The sequence below is a fragment of the Nicotiana attenuata genome, unplaced genomic scaffold (genome assembly GCF_001879085.1).
Source record: "Nicotiana attenuata strain UT unplaced genomic scaffold, NIATTr2, whole genome shotgun sequence".
In the NCBI taxonomy this organism is placed as follows: domain Eukaryota; kingdom Viridiplantae; phylum Streptophyta; class Magnoliopsida; order Solanales; family Solanaceae; genus Nicotiana; species Nicotiana attenuata.
The window spans coordinates 393,923-411,528 of NW_017670608.1; the positions used below are offsets into that span (position 1 = coordinate 393,923).

Here is a 17,606-nt window from a genome sequence, read left to right on the forward strand (position 1 = left end):
CATGTATTTTTCATAAATTTAAAAAAAATACAAAAATAGTACCTTATTTTAATCTTTATATAATTTCGAAAAATACAAAAATAGTTCCATGTTCAGTTTAATTAATCAGTGTTAGTTTTGCATTGTGTAGTATTTTTATCCTTTTTTTTTTAAAAAAAAGAGTCAATTAAGGTGTTGGATCACAATTTTAAGAGTTTTAGAGTCCAATTCTAGGCCCAATTCGAATTAGTCCATTAAGCCTAGAGACCTTTGTAGACTATTCTTTGGAACAAAAATAAATAAAAAGAACCTAAGAACTTAACACAAAAAGACGCAGTACAACCTAATCCCTATCCCCTATAAATTAATACACCATATACACCCAAAAGGGAGGGAGACTAAAAAAAAAAAAGAGACACCATCTTCTTCACAAAATCGGAACACCAAAAACCTTCAAATCAAGCGCCGTTTTTTTTAGACCTTGAGATCCCCCCAGCAAACTTGGTCTTCTTCATGAAGAAATCAACAAGAGAACGGGCAACTGCTGCTGCTTCTTCATGAAGTCAGCCGCACATCACAAACGAGACACCCTAACACAAAGCTGACCTCCACTGTCCAGCCCCAAAACTTCATTGAAATTTGACTTTCTCCACCCCTGTTTCAACCCCAAAACTATCCAAACTCTAGCCAAAAACGCAGAAAATTCCAGCTCCAAAATCGTTGCGCTGCTGCTTCTGAACAGCCACCAAACAGCCTCGAAATAGCTTTAGAAACGCAACAAAACTTGCTACGAAACAGGCCCAGAAACGACCCTGAAGCAGTAGCTCAGATCAGCCGAATAATCCTTGAAACACAAAATTTCAGTCGAGTTCGAGGTTGCGGACGAGGTCGTAGTTTGTTAGCTCCGGTCTAGTTCACCTGAAGTTCGTGTTATCGTGTATATTGGAAGATTTGTGTTAATCTGTAAAGGATTGGGCTCGAAGGCTTGTGATTTTGTTGTTGCAAAGATTCGGATTCACTAGAGGTTCATTCTACTTCTTCTTACTATTTCACTCGTAATATCATGCTTTTCGTTGGATTTTCTTTGATTTTGCCGCTTTGTCTCATTAATTGTCTGATATAATATTTTGTTGTTATTTGTTCTGTTTTGGTGGAAAGTTAATGCTTTGGTTTGTTCCATTTTTTTGTGATTGCGTGGATTACAGCATGGGTGTAGAAATTTCACTGTTGTTGCCTTTCTATACCTATATATTATTCAGTGATTACATGAACTATTCCACTGTTTTCTTTAAAATTTCCCTATTAAGATGCTGATTGGTTCGGTAGCCTTGAATCCTTAGGCGTGGGCGTGTTCTAATGCAGAATACCTGGAAAGCTAAAGGCAAATTTAAGGTTTGGGCCTTTCTATTTGATTATGGGTTTAATTTTGAAAAAAGGTTACTGGGCCAAACATGTTGAAGTTATGCTAGGTCCATTCCCTAATGACACTTTATTGAGCCATGTTAGAGAGCCCAATTTCATGTAATCTATAATCTAGCTCACATTTCCATAATTAACTGCCACATTTTTTCAAAACAATTCCATAATACTCTTGGGCATGCAATAATCTTAATTTAGTTTAGGACAATAATTATAAACATTCGTAGTTTGCTTTAGTTGAATACAATCCTTTAAAATTAGAATCGAGGTGTGCCATTAGTTGAATTTTCCACGGCCCTCGCAAAGTTGAAAACGCGTAGTTGCTTTAGGCGCGTAATCTTAAAATTACCTTCCTAAACTCGGGTGCGCATTTCATGTGACCCAAATCCAAATCTTAATAACGTTGAATAAAATGTGTTTCGGATTGCGGGTACATTTCATGTGACGCGGTCCAAAGACATGTTTTAGACGACGTTAAATCTTCTTTAAATTGAATAAAAGCGGTTATAAAGTTAAAATTGTATCATAGGCTAAAACATGCATTAAAATCAGATAATAAGCCAATTATAATGGTTTAAGCGACCGTGCTAGAACCACGGAATCCGAGGGTGCCTAACACCTTCACTCGGGTTAACAGAATTCCTTATTCAGAATTTCTGGTTCGCAGACTTCAAAAGGAAAGTCGATTTTTCCTCGATCTGGGATTTAAAAATAAATCGGTGACTTGGGACACCAGAAAACAAACCATCCCAAGTGGCGACTCTGAATTGAATAAATAATCCCATTTCGAATAATGTCACTTAAATTGGAAATACTCCCTTATATACTATCCTTCGGGTGGTGTGTAAAAAGGAGGTGTGACACTTAGCCACATATCTTCAAAATTAATTATGTGCTACTTGGCTACCAATCACCGCACTTCAGCATCAAAGGTTTGTGGTCTGAAAATGCTTTGGTCAAAAATTTCTGCCTGATGTTTCTGAAGACTTCATCCCATTCTATTGACATGAGGAATCTGTCAGTTCTTGATGCTTGGAACTTATTATCATCTCTGGACCAGGTGTAAAATCCATCATGTAAAGGAGGATCCACAAAAGTAATCTTCTGTTTAAATTCTATAAATCTTTGTATTGCTCTTGTGCTTCTGCATCCTTTCCTTTCTTCCTCTTGTCTAGTTGTACTAAAATCGCCCACCAAAAGCCATGGTACATCCCATAGGCCTCCGATTGCTACCAGTTCCAACCATAATCTTCTGTCGCTGTCTTTATGTGGCCCATACACCTCTGAGAAGCCCCATTTAAACTCTTCATTTACACCTCGAATAAGCATGAAAGTGTGAGGCTGCCCTCTTGAATTTCCACGCATGGTATTGCCTTTCATCCCGTAAAATAATGATACCCCCTTTACTACCTGACGGTTTTATTCCCTCCAATCTGCCGGTGTACAGCTCCAGATCTGCTTAATTAGTTTTTCCACTTCCACCTTCGTTTCCTGTATGCACAGCACCCCTGCTTTCATTTATGAAGTAGATCAGTAGTCTCCATTTATCTTGATTATTTAGTCCCCGCACGTTCCATGAAATAATTTTAATCTTCGTTTGTTCTTCCTACCCCTGCTTCCTCAGAACTTTCCCCATAGTTAGTCTCGAATCCCAGCTTTTTAACCTCGTTCTTCCCCTTTCGATGATCTCTGTTCAGTGTTCTTACACCAATCTGCTGTTGTCTCAAAGCCCTTTTGCCTCCAGCTTCACGAATAGTCAAATGCTTCATTCTCAAACCTTCCAAAACGAACTCCGAGCTGCTTGTTAGCTATCAATATGTTTCTCCTCATCCACCTGTAAGCCTCGTACACCACAGAGTATCTATTACTGGTAGAATCAGAATCGTCCCATTGCAATAGGAGGGTTTCATTCGGCATGAAGGAGGACCTTTCTCCCTCTGAAAATAAATAGACTGCTTTATTGACACTTGGTGGCCTGACATGTCATCTTTTCTGACTTTCCGTTCACTCCCTCCGAAGATTCTTCCCCCTCAGAATTCTTCCATCATATTTCCAGTCGCTGGTGTTCTGCAAACTTCATGTGAGCCTTGGAAATTATAGTACCATCATTGGTGACCACCGTTGGAATTCCAGTTTTCTTCCTTTCAAGAACCATTCCCCTATTTGATTCGCTCTGCTTCGACCCTCGGTGGGAACTCAAAGAGAAGATACTGATTCTCCATCCCAGCCGTCCATTCTCCATTCTCTGGAGCCACTTTTGAATGACTGTCATTTTGGGGACTGTAAAAGAGTCATTAGAATGACCTACTAAGCATCTCGCCAGAAATCTATTTAGCTTACCCCATTTCAGTTTCATGTACTATATAATACTGTTTAGGTCTAGGTGTGCCTCCTCCACCCCCATGGCCAACTCTAGATAGCGACATCTGTTGCATATGATTTTTGATGCCTTGCTTTTTGTTTCTCCCCTTTGCTGTACCTTTTTCTAAAAACATGGAACTCTTCTCTTCGTACTCCGAGTCTCCGACCACCCTGCATCTGTATCAATCTCCTGTATGACTGTTGCTGATTTGCTCTTACCCAACCATGATTCGATTTTGATAAACCTCCCACATTATGCTGAAGTTCTGAAACCTCTAACTATATACAGCTGGACCTTGTGCCCCCATTTTCAACGCACCTTACCTTTTCCATTAGATGCCTGTTTTAACAGTTCACATATCTATATCAGGTTGTCTTCATCTACTTCAATTCTGCTGGAAAGGTTCCTTCTTCTTCTCCCTACTATCATGTACTAGTTCTTGGCTTCTTGCGTTTATCGCCGATTTCAGAAACATCGAAGGTTTTTCTCCCACTAGACAAATCATTCGCCGTTCTTGCATTTGTCTCTAACTTTTCTTCGTTATGCACCCCAGGTTTAGCTGTGATTGTGCTTCCAAAATACTTCTGTGTTTGGTAGTAGTAGTAGTACTTGCAAATTTTAGAGGTGATTTATTCTGTCAAAACTTATTCAGATTACAAGTTTTATCTTATGCTACTAACTCTTTCTATCCCCTTCCAAATACCTACCTTGTGATAGCTTTCTAGCCGCTATATATTCATCTCGCCCTCTGCACCGTCATGCATACTCAAGAGTAATCTGATTGCTTAGCTCCTCATATGTGGGAGAGTTACAGTTCAAAGATATCTCAAGCCATCAAGCTTTTGTGTAATATCTGTTAGATGATCATATGTGCAAGGAGGGGTTACTGATGACGTCCAAATCCACTCCTCAAAGAGTAAGCGGACATGGTAGCAGGCGATATAATTTTCCAACTATGAGTCAGGGTCGAATCCCACAAAGAACAATATGTAGGCGATTAGGGAAGTAAGAGAATTATCACTTATTATGCTAAGCCAAACACTTATAACGGTTGGCTTACAACAGGAATTACACTCAAGTAATAATTCAATGTATTTCACAATTTTACAAATATGAGCGAGTTTATGTTAATTAGTTTCGGATAATAATTCTATATTAGCTTCTTCCGGAGGCTAACTAGACTTCCTAATTGAATTATCCCTAAAAGAATTAGAAATTTTTTAAATTTTCATTGTGTTTTTTCTTTTTAGAATAGTTTATTTTATTATTTTTTATCAATCTACCAAGTTCAGGAAGTTTGGAAGTGTTTGGGACATCAAGAAGGAGATTGAGAAATGAGAAAAAGTCAGGTCTAGGCTACAGTTGTCGCATTTGCGAACAAAGCTTGGCAGTTGCGAATGGATGACTCATCACAAAACTGAAGTAATCGTCGCAATTGAATCCCATAGAAAATAATATGTAGGCGATTAGGCAAGTAAGAGAATTATCACTTATGATTTTGAGAAAATATTATATATAAATGCAAAAATATAAACTAACCTAGAAAGTGAGTAAAATGATCAATGGCTACAAGCATGGATGCAACGGGAATTACACTCAAGTAACTATTCAATGTATTTCACGATTTTACAAATATGAGCGAGTTTATGTTAATTAGCCTCGGATAATAATATTCTATTAGCTTCTTCCGAAGACTAACAAGACTTCCTAATTGAATTATCCCTAAAACAACTAAAAGATTAAGTGCACCCAAATATGGCTACAGGTAGTTCAATCTTATCCCCAGGTAGAAGCTATAAAATGAGTGTTAACGCCTCACGTTCTTGTTAATTAATCTTTCCCAACCCAAGTTATCTTTTCCAAGATTAATTCAAAGTTAATGGGCGAGACCTAGGGTTAGCTAGTTTCTTTGGAAACATTAAAGAACAAGATAATTGAAGAAACAATTAACTCACTTCAATATTAATAAAAATTATTCAATACATAAACACAACAAGAGATTTAATCCAGATTTTAATAATGAATATTTTCAGAAACAAGATTCAGGTATTGAAATAAATACTACACACTTAGATATTCAATACAAAGTAAGGAATTGAAGAAATGGGTAAGAAAATCTCATCCAAAATCTTCAACTCCCAAGTGTGTGTGCAAGAACCCTAGCTCCAAAGCTTGTATTCTTAGTCAAGAGGATGCCAAAAATGCCAAAGATTCAGCTAGGTCGGGTCGGGTATTTATGGGTTTGGACAAAAAAATGTGAAATTCCAAATCTGCCTAGAACTGAAGCCCGTTGTTCGCATTTGCGAAAACTCCGAACCTTAACTATACTGTTGACCATCACATTTGCGATTAAGATGTTCACTTTTGCGAACTTGGCCTTCTTCACCTATTTTCGCAATTGCGATGAAGGAGTCCGCATTTGCGAACGTTGACTGTCTGGTTGACTTCGCATTTGCGGTCCTTCATTCGCATTTGCGACTTATGCGTCCATCTCTATACTTCCCAATTGCGATCAAGCTTCTCGCATTTGTGGTTATTACTTGTGCGTTGACTTTGCAATTGCGAAGTCCAGATCGCATTTGTGATATCTGAGGGCTTTTCTCCCGTTTTCTTCATTTGAGCTTTTTTTGACTTGTTTTCACTTGGTTTCTTTCCCGATCATTTCTAAATTACATAAACCTTTAAAGTAGAAGTAAGCGACATTGAATACGCTATTTTATCAGTCAAACATAGCAAAAATCTAAGATTAAAGAAGAAATAAGTTGGTAAAAGACTTGTCAGTTACCACTGTTCTTCTAGCACTCGGTGCTGGAAATAGTTTGCAAGTTTTAAAAGAATGTGATCTCATATTGGATAACAATGCCTTGAATATCATCTCATATTGGATAACAATGCCTTGGCACCACAGAATCTCAAGTAGAAGCAAGTGTAATTCAATACAAAGTGATCTTGAAGATGTTATTGTTTTGAAGTTGAATGGGATTATATCTTACTTCATCTGGAGTAATACAACTGAGCTCCTTAGTGAGTAGGACCGAGACTTCAAAATAAGTGGACTAGTTTTTACTAAATTGTTAGTGGCAACAATGTGATTTACTCGGGTTGGTTAACCACATCTCTTTTTATTTGCCTCAGCGAGATATTTCTCTTTCACTGGAGTATATTGTACTTCATTCAAGTGTAAACTGTGTTGGTACCCTCTTTTGTTTTCAGATAATATACATGACAGGATGGAGGGAACACCATTCTCAACAGAAAGCAAAGAAGAGGGGGTCAGCCACAGTGTCATTCCAGGATCTCCAAAAGCAATTTGGCAGTGGTGGTGGCTGCTGACGTCTCGCTACATTCTTTCACGATGCATTTCTTACCTGTTTTCTGATGCTTTCCAGCAGCTAGAAGATGAGGGGATGGAGATACCCATAATTTAGACATTCTCTTTCAAAACCTAAAAGTTTTATAACCAGCTTTCTTTACTCATGCAGGAGAATCCTGTAAAATAATAGGTAATAATAATAAACTTTTAGTTGAACCATGGAGTACTTCAACTTTCTTGTCATTGCAAAAAACACCGATGTACATCTGTATCAAGACATGATGTTGTTCTATAAACACTAGTAAGGTTGTATTAGGACAAGTCTGTCTCCCTCTCCCCCCCCCCCCCCCAATTGTTTGCCATGGAGCACTTCAACTTTTTTGTCATTGCAAAAAAAACACTGATGTACGTCTGTATCAAGACATTATGCTGTTCAATAAACACTAGTAAGGCTGTATTAGGACCAAGTCTCTCTGTCTAAACCACCCCCCCCCCCCCCCCCAAATAGTTTGCCACAAAGTCAAATTCATTCTCCAACGTTAAGAATTTGAGTGGTTTTACATCACCAACCAACTAGGCAATGAATAAACCGATTAAGTCAAGAAATAAGAGATCCGGAGCACCAATAGGTACAAAGGAGTTAAACGGATGGATTCTTTATTTAGCTCATCCATATTTATCCTAGATATAGAGAGAGCTAATTTGCAAATAAAAGTTAGTTGACAGATTAGCGAAAGTGTCAACCAAAAGGTTGAACTGTGGAAAAGCACTCCAAAGTATAAGTATTTTAAGACAGGTAAGACTAGAGTTTTTGACTAAAATTGTCCCTTATCTATTGGAGTAGGTCTATTTTTGTCCTCCAAATATAACTCAGAGCATCTTTAATCCCTCAACTTTGCTAAAAGTGTAGCATCTTTGGTCTTACTAACAGACCCATGTTGAAAACTAACGGTGTTATCCCCTGTGACTCTCACGTGACTGTAAAACACTGAACCCGCGGTGAAAGACTAACTCCATTCCTGATTCCCCCCAAATAAACCCTTTACCAAAAGCCTAAGCCCCTCTGGAAAAAAGCTCGATTGACGGGAACAAGAAAATAACTCAAGTGAAGAAGCTTTATTCTTCATCTCCAGTAATGATTATTTGATCCCATGGTAGTGGAATACCCAATTGTGATTCGATTTTAGCAAAGAATACTATTTGGGTTTTGGTATGTAAGTTGCTGCTGAAAAAGATTAGTTTTGCTGCTGAAGTTTGGTCTTTTTTGTTGGTCTGAAAGGGTTTTTTTTGCTGCTACTCCCTCCGTTTCATATTAAATAAGGTACTTTCCATTTTAGTCTGTTCCAAAACAAATGATACATTTCTAAATTTGGAAATAATTCAACTTTAAACTCTTTCATTTTACTCATTTACCCTTTATAAGAAGCTTTTATAGCCATACAAATGTCATGGCCCCACAAACTTTTTACCCGTTAAGCTTTTAAGACCACAAGTTTCAAAAGTCTTCTTTTTTCTTAAACTCCGTGCCGAGTTAAACTAACTCATTTAATATGAAATAGAGGGAGTATAAAAGAACAGCTTTGTTGCTGTAAAGGGTTCATTTTGCTGCTGAAGGCTGGTGTAAAAGAGTCGCAAGAATAGTTGTCTAACAGCTCTATTTTTTCTGGTCACAAAACAGTGAGGAGTATTTTTTAACATTACTTTTGTTAACGCAATTGGGTTTTTAAATAGGATTCCAGCTGCTGGGTTTGGTTCTCACTATTGCTTTTCTTAGATCTGCCTCTTCTTCTGTTAGGCTTTTCATGGTTTCTCAGATGTTTTAACATATTTCTCTATGAAGGAGATAATTTTAGTGACTCTTTATTTTAGTTTTGGTTTTGCTGTATCAACTAATGGTTTGCTTGACTATGGATTCTAACAAGTTATGTACCTGAATTCGCTACTATTTATAACAAAACCAGTCATACACTTGAATGATTTGCTTGACCATATCCTAAGAAAATGGACAAGGCATGAAGAAAATGAAGAAGGCAGAACCTAGAGGGGAATCACCACGTGAGAGTCAGAGGGATAGCACCGTTAGCTTTTAATATAGATCTGTTAGTGAGAGCAAACATGCTCCACTTTAGCAAAGTAACTAAAACATAATATATATGCACTGCAAGTTTACCCAACATAAGATTTGCAAAGTGCACATGAGATTAGATGGGATTGCGATGAAAAAAGCAAACAACTAAGATATCTATCCTCTACATATTCCAGGAAACCATATATTTGCCAACTATTAGGACCAAAGGAAGCAGACAACAGTTTATTCTTTTTTCAGACACAGATTGGTAGTTATTAAGTTTCCAAAAGTAAAAAGATGGTAATAGAAAGTACACAAGAGAGAAGAGAAAGGATGAAGGTACAAGATGGTATAAGGCGTCAGGCCTTCTTAATTTACAGCCTCAGAGTGCTTCAAAAAGATACAGAAAAATTACAAAACTGGGACAAAAGAAACAAATTAGAATTATAGAAAACAAACTTAGAACTCATCTCAACCAACTACCTAAATCAAATTATCAAAACAAAAATGGCGAAGAAAGTATGCAAAATCAATTTACTTTGGCATCCCTATCTTTACAGAGCATATGCCATTCCTGAATTACAGCTGCTTGAAGTGCCCGATGCTCAACCTCTTCTGCCGACCACTTAAATAAAGTAGTTGGCCCCTTAGTTTTACCATTTTCAACGTTAATCATGTCTTCTTTCTTTTGGTTCTCATCATCTTCGTCTTCCTCCTCTTCTTCTTCATCATCAGATTTTGGAGACTTCAGGCGAGGTCTTGCCGCCTTTAGTAATGCTATCCGTTCCATTGAAATCTTTAGCTTTTCAGCAGCAGCCACCTTTACTTCATCTTCAGGCATGTACTCAACACCACCATCAGTTAGGTCATCCAACCAACCCTGAAAATCTGAAGCAATCTCCTTGGTAATGGATTCATCTGATGCTCGGATCACAAATTTGCACATCATTGTGGTCGTCTCGTCGCCAAGATCCACATTTCTGCTCACTTCACTTGCACCAAAAACCATCATGCCCAAAAACCCTCCATACCAGGTTTTAGCAGCAAAACAGAGCTGCTCAATACCAAGCAGCAAATGAGATAAGGAGAAAATGGAATGCATTAATCCAAGCAGAAAGGAAAGGTCAATCTTCATATGTAAAATACCCAATTAGAAGTGCCTGAAAAACTTAAATGTGGCTTCTAAATCCAACATAGTAAAACATTCCCAAAGAAAATCAGAAGACGTTCCTTTAAAAACAAAGTTACTGACCTCAAATCCAGCAACTGTCCGGATGATGTGTGAGCAAACTCGGTGGAAAGGTTTGGAAGACAGAGATTTCAGGCCACTCAGGAATGGAGACTCCCCATATTGTTGAGCAGCAGTAGCCATGAAACCGCTTCCTTCATATGTATATGTACCAGTACGCTCAACTATAGCAGGCAAACTAGGCCATAGACGAAAATATTCAACTGGTGAAATTTTATGTGGCAAAAGAAGCTCGGTCAGAGGAATTTTGTATGGCTGACATCTCAAAATGACGGGTTCTCCTAATTTAGGTCTCAGGCTTTTCTTTTGTCTCATAACTTGTGGATCCTCTTTAGAGTCTTCATAATCGGCAGGAAACCATAAAAGGGATAGTAAAGTACTTGAACCCAAAGGTCACAACGCTCAAAATGGGAAACGCCCACAGTTACACTGCTCAGCACTGGTTCCTGGATTCATGCAAGTCCAGTCAATTTATGAAACAGAAACTATCAATGTATAGAGTACCACCAATGAGCATTAGGGTCCAACAGTCAATTTACAAGGATAATGAAAAATGTGAACAAGGTTATGCAATATCGAGCAACGTTTTCGAGCCAAATGAAATGAGCATAAAAGGTTTCAGGTTAATCAGAAAACCCCCTTCCCTACCCCTTCTTTTGTCCAGTCGAAGATAGGGAACAACCTTAAAAAAGGCGATGTTTGGTCCGAAACCCTGGAACAACCAATCACAAATGTCTACCATATTTTCCATATGGGAAATAAAATTTGAATACATGAAACAATTAAATGAATATCTATCTATCAATATATCTTTTTCTTCTCAAATATCAAGCTAAACCAAAGATGTGTAACCACACAAAATATGCAAGACGCAATCTTAGGCCTCTAATTAGATAGCATCTGCAAATATGAGTTACATTTTTCTATTTTGGAAAGTGGTGAACATGGTAATGAAAGAAATGAGATTAGAAAGCTCAGAAAAACAATAAAGAGATTCACAAACCTTGACTAATATCTCAGTGTGTCAATTTAATCAATGAAGAACTGTTACTATACCATGCTCATTTGTGGCAACCTAAAATAAAACTGTTAAATAGATATATTTCTTTTCCAACAGTTCAATTCACTAGGTAGATCTAGCATGTAGATCTCTTGGGTTGTCCAAAAAAAGTTTTACGTGCTTGGTCTACGGAAAAGAGATCAGTCCACAGGTGATGAGGCATGGTGAAGATATGACTAAGTAAATAACATTGCCACAAAAGTGATGTACTTTCAAGGTTTTGCACCTCTCAAGTACAAAGAAGAGAGAAAAACAAAAGCACTACGCTAAAGTTTTGTTTTTCACAAAACTAGCGAAAGCGTTCTTCAAACTCACGTTAGAAGAATGTAAGATGGAAAGAAACCTCACCCACACGTTCCCAATCCCGCAAGATTGCAAGAAGCGTTGAATAAAGGAAGAACAATGAAACAAAAAGTAAATCACGTTTTTGAAGCAATAGCTTAGAAAAACTAATCACCAATGTTTATTTTCAGCATATTAAGCCCTTTAAATAGGCCTTACAATGAGTAAAATTGGTAAGGTTAAGGAAAACTAATCCTAATTAGACTAGAATAAGAATAAGGCTAAGAAAACATATCCTAACTAAAATAGGAAAAAGAATTCTAGTAGGAATGGGATACCAACTAACAATCCTAGTTTGACTAGAACTACAAATATAACCCTACTAAAACAAGAATTAAATTACTAGGTAATAAGAAATAAGCTTCTTGAATTTCTTGGATTTTTAGCATTCTTGATCTTGCATCATTCTCCCCTGGTTGAAAAAGACTCGTCCTCGAGTCTAATAGCTTCCATAGATGGCGCAAGAGTTGCTATAATAAGAATAAGGACACAAAGGGAAAAAAAAAAAGGGGACCGGATGCTCACCAGGTTTTAAGTTACATTTTGCTAGTTTATCATAGAGCTTCTTCACGTTGTAAGCAAATTTGGCATGTGGTCGAACTAAATCCCACTTTCCAATTTTCTACCAAGTCTTCTCCGTGTAATCTTTCTATATTGACTCTCAAAATTCAACTTACGATATGAAGTTATTGGTGTTGGAGGTTTATGAAACTTAGTCACTTCCATGTTTAGCTTTGACTTAAGCATGGAGATCAACGCTCTTCTTGAGAATGCATCCATTGTACCCCTTGTACACCAACAATCACTTTGATGATAGTCATATATATTTATGACGTTAAGACATCTTGTTTCTCCAATATATGGACTCAAACTCTCCATTATCCACTCCTTTATAGGTAATTCTTCCTCTTGTTCACGCATATTTTTAGGGACTTTAGGATTAACGCAAAATGTCGCCTTGTTTGGGTTGATAGAGTCAACAATCAAGTCAATATTGTGTTGAGCATCTCTAAAAGGCGGAAAATCAATAACACATATAGTTGGGTTCGGATCATCATACGGTGGGAACTCCTCAATTACTGGATCCAATGCTTGTTCCTCGTCTATTTGATATTGGCCTTTATCAGCTTTGTCCTCTTCACGCCCCTGAATATTTATCATAATGGGCATGGTGTCTTGTTACTCTTGTGCCTTGGTCAGCTTCAACCTCTTCAACTCTTTGTGAATGAATTGGTGGATATAGAAGTGGTAGATGTGGCGGTTGTAGGCGTTGTGGCGAATTTGGTAGTTGATATTGAAACACCAAACTTTCAACTAATTTAGTCAGATTCTCCATTGATTCCTTCAAGTCATCTAGCTGCACTTTAATTTCTTTGTTGTCTCGTTCAAGGATTCTAGTTCATAATTTATGAACTTTTAATTGAAGATCTATTGAAGAGGATCCCGAACTTGGTATTTTCTTGTTTGGTGACATGATGAACAATGTAGCAAATCAAGAATTCGGACCTGGAACTTGTGCTCTGATACCAAATTGATGTACTTTTAAGGTTTTGCACCTCTCAAGTACAAAGAAGAGAGAAAAACAAAAGCACCCCGCTAAAGTTTTTCACAAAACTAGCGAAAGCGTTCTTCAAACTCACGTTTGAAGAATGTAAGATGGCAAGAAACCTCACCCACGCGTTCCCCAATCCCGCAAGATTGTAAGAAGCGTTGAATAAAGGAAGAACAATGAAATAAAAAGTAAATCACGTTTTTGAAGCAATAGCTTAGAAAAACTAATCACCAATATTTATTTTCAGCATATTAAGCCCTTTAAATAGGCCTTACAAGGAGTAAAATTGGTAAGGTTAAGGAAAACTAATCCTAATTAGACTAGAATAAGAATAAGGCTAAGAAAACCTATCCTAACTAAAATAGGAAAAAGAATTCTAGTAGGAATGGGATACCAACTAACAATCCTAGTTTGACTAAAACTACAAATACAACCCTACTAAAACAAGAATTAAATTACTAGGAAATAAGAAATAAGCTTCTTGAATTTCTTGGATTTTTAGCATTCTTGATCTTGCATCAAAAAGGGACCACATAAGATAAAGCAGTTGAAAATAATCTGCTGGAATGTGTGGGGAATTAATAGGCCAGACAAAAGTGATAAGGTAAAGCTACTTTTACAAAAATGGAATGCAGATGTTGTGTGTCTAACAGAAACAAAGATGAAGGGGATGAAGTTAGATTATATCAAGCAAATTGGAGGATCTAGGTGGTCTGATTGGGTGGAGGTAGAGGCTCAAGGTAACCGTGGTGGAATTATCATTTTCTGGGATAAGAGAAGATGGAAGTGCTTGGAAAAAATTGTGGGAATCCATTCAGCTACTGTGTTATTGGAAGAAGAGAGCTGGGGAGCCCAATATGCATTTACTGGGGTATATGGCCCATGCGACAGAAAAACAAGGAGAAATTTACGGAAAGAACTCGCAGCAATCAGTGGTATTGTGTCTCAACCATGGGCAATAGGAGGAGATTTCAGCATAATCAGATTTGAAGAGGAAAAAAGGGGAAAAGCGAGAAATACAAGAGCGATGAGAGAATTCTCAAAGCTCATAAATGAACTAGCTCTAATTGATCTTCCGCTTCATGGGGGATCCTTTACTTGGTTCAGAGGCAGAAACAGTCGGAGTGCTTCCAGGATGGACAGATTTTCAATATCAGAAGATTGGGATGAGCACTTCAAATTTTTGAAATAGAGAGTTCTACCGAGAAACACATCAGAGCATTGTCCTATCTTGTTGGGATGTGGAAATTGGAGTAAAGGAAATAGCTATTTCAAGTTTGAAAATATGTGGTTTGAACACAAGAGTTTCACAAACCTTGTGGATAATTGGTGGAAATCTTATGATATACATGGTGAACCAGATGCTATTCTTGCAAAGAAGCTTATTCTTCTGAAAAGTGATTTAAGAAAGTGGAATAAGGATGTTTTCGGGAAATTAGAAGATAGAAAAAATAAGGCTTCAGCTAGATTAAAGGATTTAGATCATGGCGTGAGGGAGGATCAGGATGAGGAATAGAGAGAAACAGAAAGAAAGTATATAGAAAGGGAGTTACAGGAAGTTTCAAAAGCTGAAGAGATTTCATGGAGGCAAAAGTCTCGATGCTTATGGTTAGAACATGGGGACAAAAATACAAAAAATTTCCATAGACAAGCCAATGCCCATAAAAGATTTAATTGCATTGACAAATTAGTGATTGATGATGTTTGGGTGGAGGATGAGAAATTAATAAAGGAACACATACAGGGATTCTATGAAAAACTGTTCAAAGAGAATGAAAATTGGAGGCCAAGGTGGGAGGATGAGACTCTTAAAAGGCTTTCGGATGATGATAAGGAATGGCTGTAGAGACCATTTACAATGGAAGAGGTGGAAATGTAATCAAATCTTTTAGAGGTGACAAAGCCCCAGGCCCTGACGGTTTCAACCTTATGTTTTTTCAGAAATGTTGGAGTACAGTAAAGGATGATGTGTGGAGAACTATTGAAAGTTTTCATAAAAAAGGGACTTTTATCAGGAGCCTAAATTCTACTTTTGTTGCTTTGATTCCCAAGAAAAAGGGAGCAATAGAGGTGAAAGATTTTAGGCCCATTAGTCTATTGGGGAGTGTGTACAAGATTCTGGCAAAGCTTTTGGCAGAAAGACTGAAATTGGTTATTGGCAAACTAGTTTCTGAGAGTCAGAATGCTTTCATTAAGGGTAGACAAATAACAGATGCATCTATGGTGGCTAATGAAAGTATTGAATATCTATTGAAAAGGAAGAAGAGAGGTGTTGCTTGCAAACTTGACCTAGAAAAGGCATATGATCATGTTAATTGGTCTTGTTTGTTAAGCATAATGAAGCAAATGAATTTTGGTGAGAAGTGGATTGAATGGATCGGTTATTGTATCTCCACCGTCAGGTTCTCTGTGTTGATAAATGGAAACCCCCAAGGCTATTTTAGATCTCAAAGAGGATTGAGGCAAGGAGATCCTTTATCCCCTTATTTATTTACTCTGGTAATGGAAGTTCTCAGTAAGATGTTAATGAAGGCAGAAGAATTAGGATGGATTAATGGAATGAGCTTTAGAAGTACTGACGAAGATAGGATTTCAATCTCTCACATTCGATATGCTGATGATACTCTATTGTTTTGTGAGCCAGAGAAAGAACAGATGTTTTACTGATGCAAGATCAAGAATGCTAAAAATCCAAGAAATTCAAGAAGCGAAGAATCCATCCAAGATTAGGATTACTTTTGCTTAAAGATTAGGATTTGTTATTTCTTATTTCCTAGTAATTTAATTCTTGTTTTAGTAGGATTATATTTGTAATTCTAGTCAAAGTAAGATTGTTAGTTGGTATCGCATTCTTACTAGAATTCTTTTTTCTATTATAGTTAGGATAGGTTTTCTTAGCGTTATTCTTATTCTAGTTTAATTAGGGTTAGTTTTTCTTAACCTTATCAATTTTACTCATTGTAATGCCTATTTAAAGGGCTCAACATGCTGAAAATAAAGATGGGTGATTAGTTTTTCTTAGCTTTTGCTTCAAAAACGTGATTGATCTTTTATTTCATTCTTCTTCCTTTATTCAACGCTTCTTGCAATCTTGCGGGATTGAGGAACGTGCAGGTGAGGTTTCTTTCCATCTTACATTCTTCTAACGTGAGTTTGAAGAACGCTTTCGCTAGTTTTGTGAAAAACTTTAGCGGGGTGCTTTTGTTTTTCTCTCTTCTTTGTACTTGAGAGGTGCAAAACCTTGAAAGTACATCAATTTGGTATCAGAGCACAATTTACAGGTCCGAATTCTTAATTTGCTATATTGTTCATCATGTCACCAAACAAGAATCCTCTTCAATAGATCTTCAATTAAAAGTTCATAAATTAAGAACTAGAATCCTTGAACGAGACAACGAAGAAATTAAAGTGCAGCTAGATGACTTGAAGGAATCGATGGAGAATCTAACTAAATTAGTTGAAAGTTTGGTGTTTCAATATCAACTACCAAATTCGCCACCACGCCTACAACCGCCACATCTACCACTTCAATATCCACCAATTCATTCACAAAGAGCTGAAGAGGTTAAAGGTGACCAAGGCACAAGAGTAACAAGACACCATGCCCATTATGATAAATATTCAGATAATCAGGGGCGTGAAGAGAACAAAGCTGATAAAGACCAATATCAAATAGACGAGGAACAAGCATTGGATCCAGTAATTGAGCAGTTCCCAACGAAGTTTTACGATGATCCGAACCCAACTATGTGTGTTATTGACTTTCCGCCTTTTAGAGATGCTTAACACAATATTGACTTGATATTTGACTCTATTAATCCAAACAAGGTAGCATATTGCATTAATTCTAAAGTCCATAGAAATATCTAGAAAAAGAGGAAAAATTACATAAAGGAGTGGATATTGGAGAGTTTGAGTCCATATATTGGAGAAACAAGATATCTTAACATCATAAATATATATGGCTATCATCAAAGTGACAATTGGCGTACGAGCGATACAATTGATGCATTCCCAAGAAGAGCGTTGATCTCCATGCTTAACTCAAAGCTAGACATGGAGTTGGTTAACTATATACCAATAACTTCATATTTTAAGTTGAAGTTTGAGAGTCAATATAGAAGGATTACATGGAGAGGACTTGATAGAAAGTGGAATTTGGTTCGACCACATGCTAAGTTTGCTTACAACGTGAAGAAGCTCAATGATAAACTAGCAAAATGTAACCTAAAACCCGGTGAGCATTGGGTCCCCAATTCCCC

The 17,606-nt window shown here is 37.2% G+C and overlaps 1 long non-coding RNA gene and 1 pseudogene across 2 annotated transcripts in view; one reads left to right on the plus strand and one right to left on the minus strand.

The window, feature by feature from the left end:
• Positions 1 to 357: 357 nt before the first annotated feature.
• Positions 358 to 7,533, plus strand: LOC109241484. Its single transcript, XR_002070245.1, has 2 exons — positions 358 to 1,003; positions 6,974 to 7,533. It is a non-coding gene; the product is annotated as an uncharacterized LOC109241484 (long non-coding RNA).
• Positions 7,534 to 9,463: 1,930 nt separating this feature from the next.
• LOC109241485 overlaps positions 9,464 to 17,606 on the minus strand; it is a 29,786-nt pseudogene continuing 21,643 nt past the window's right edge. Inside the window, exons 6-7 of the transcript XR_002070246.1 lie at positions 10,394 to 10,836; positions 9,464 to 10,195 (exon numbers count right to left, since the gene is read on the minus strand). The product of XR_002070246.1 is annotated as a protein TPLATE-like (transcript). The remainder of the gene's footprint in view (positions 10,196 to 10,393; positions 10,837 to 17,606) is intronic.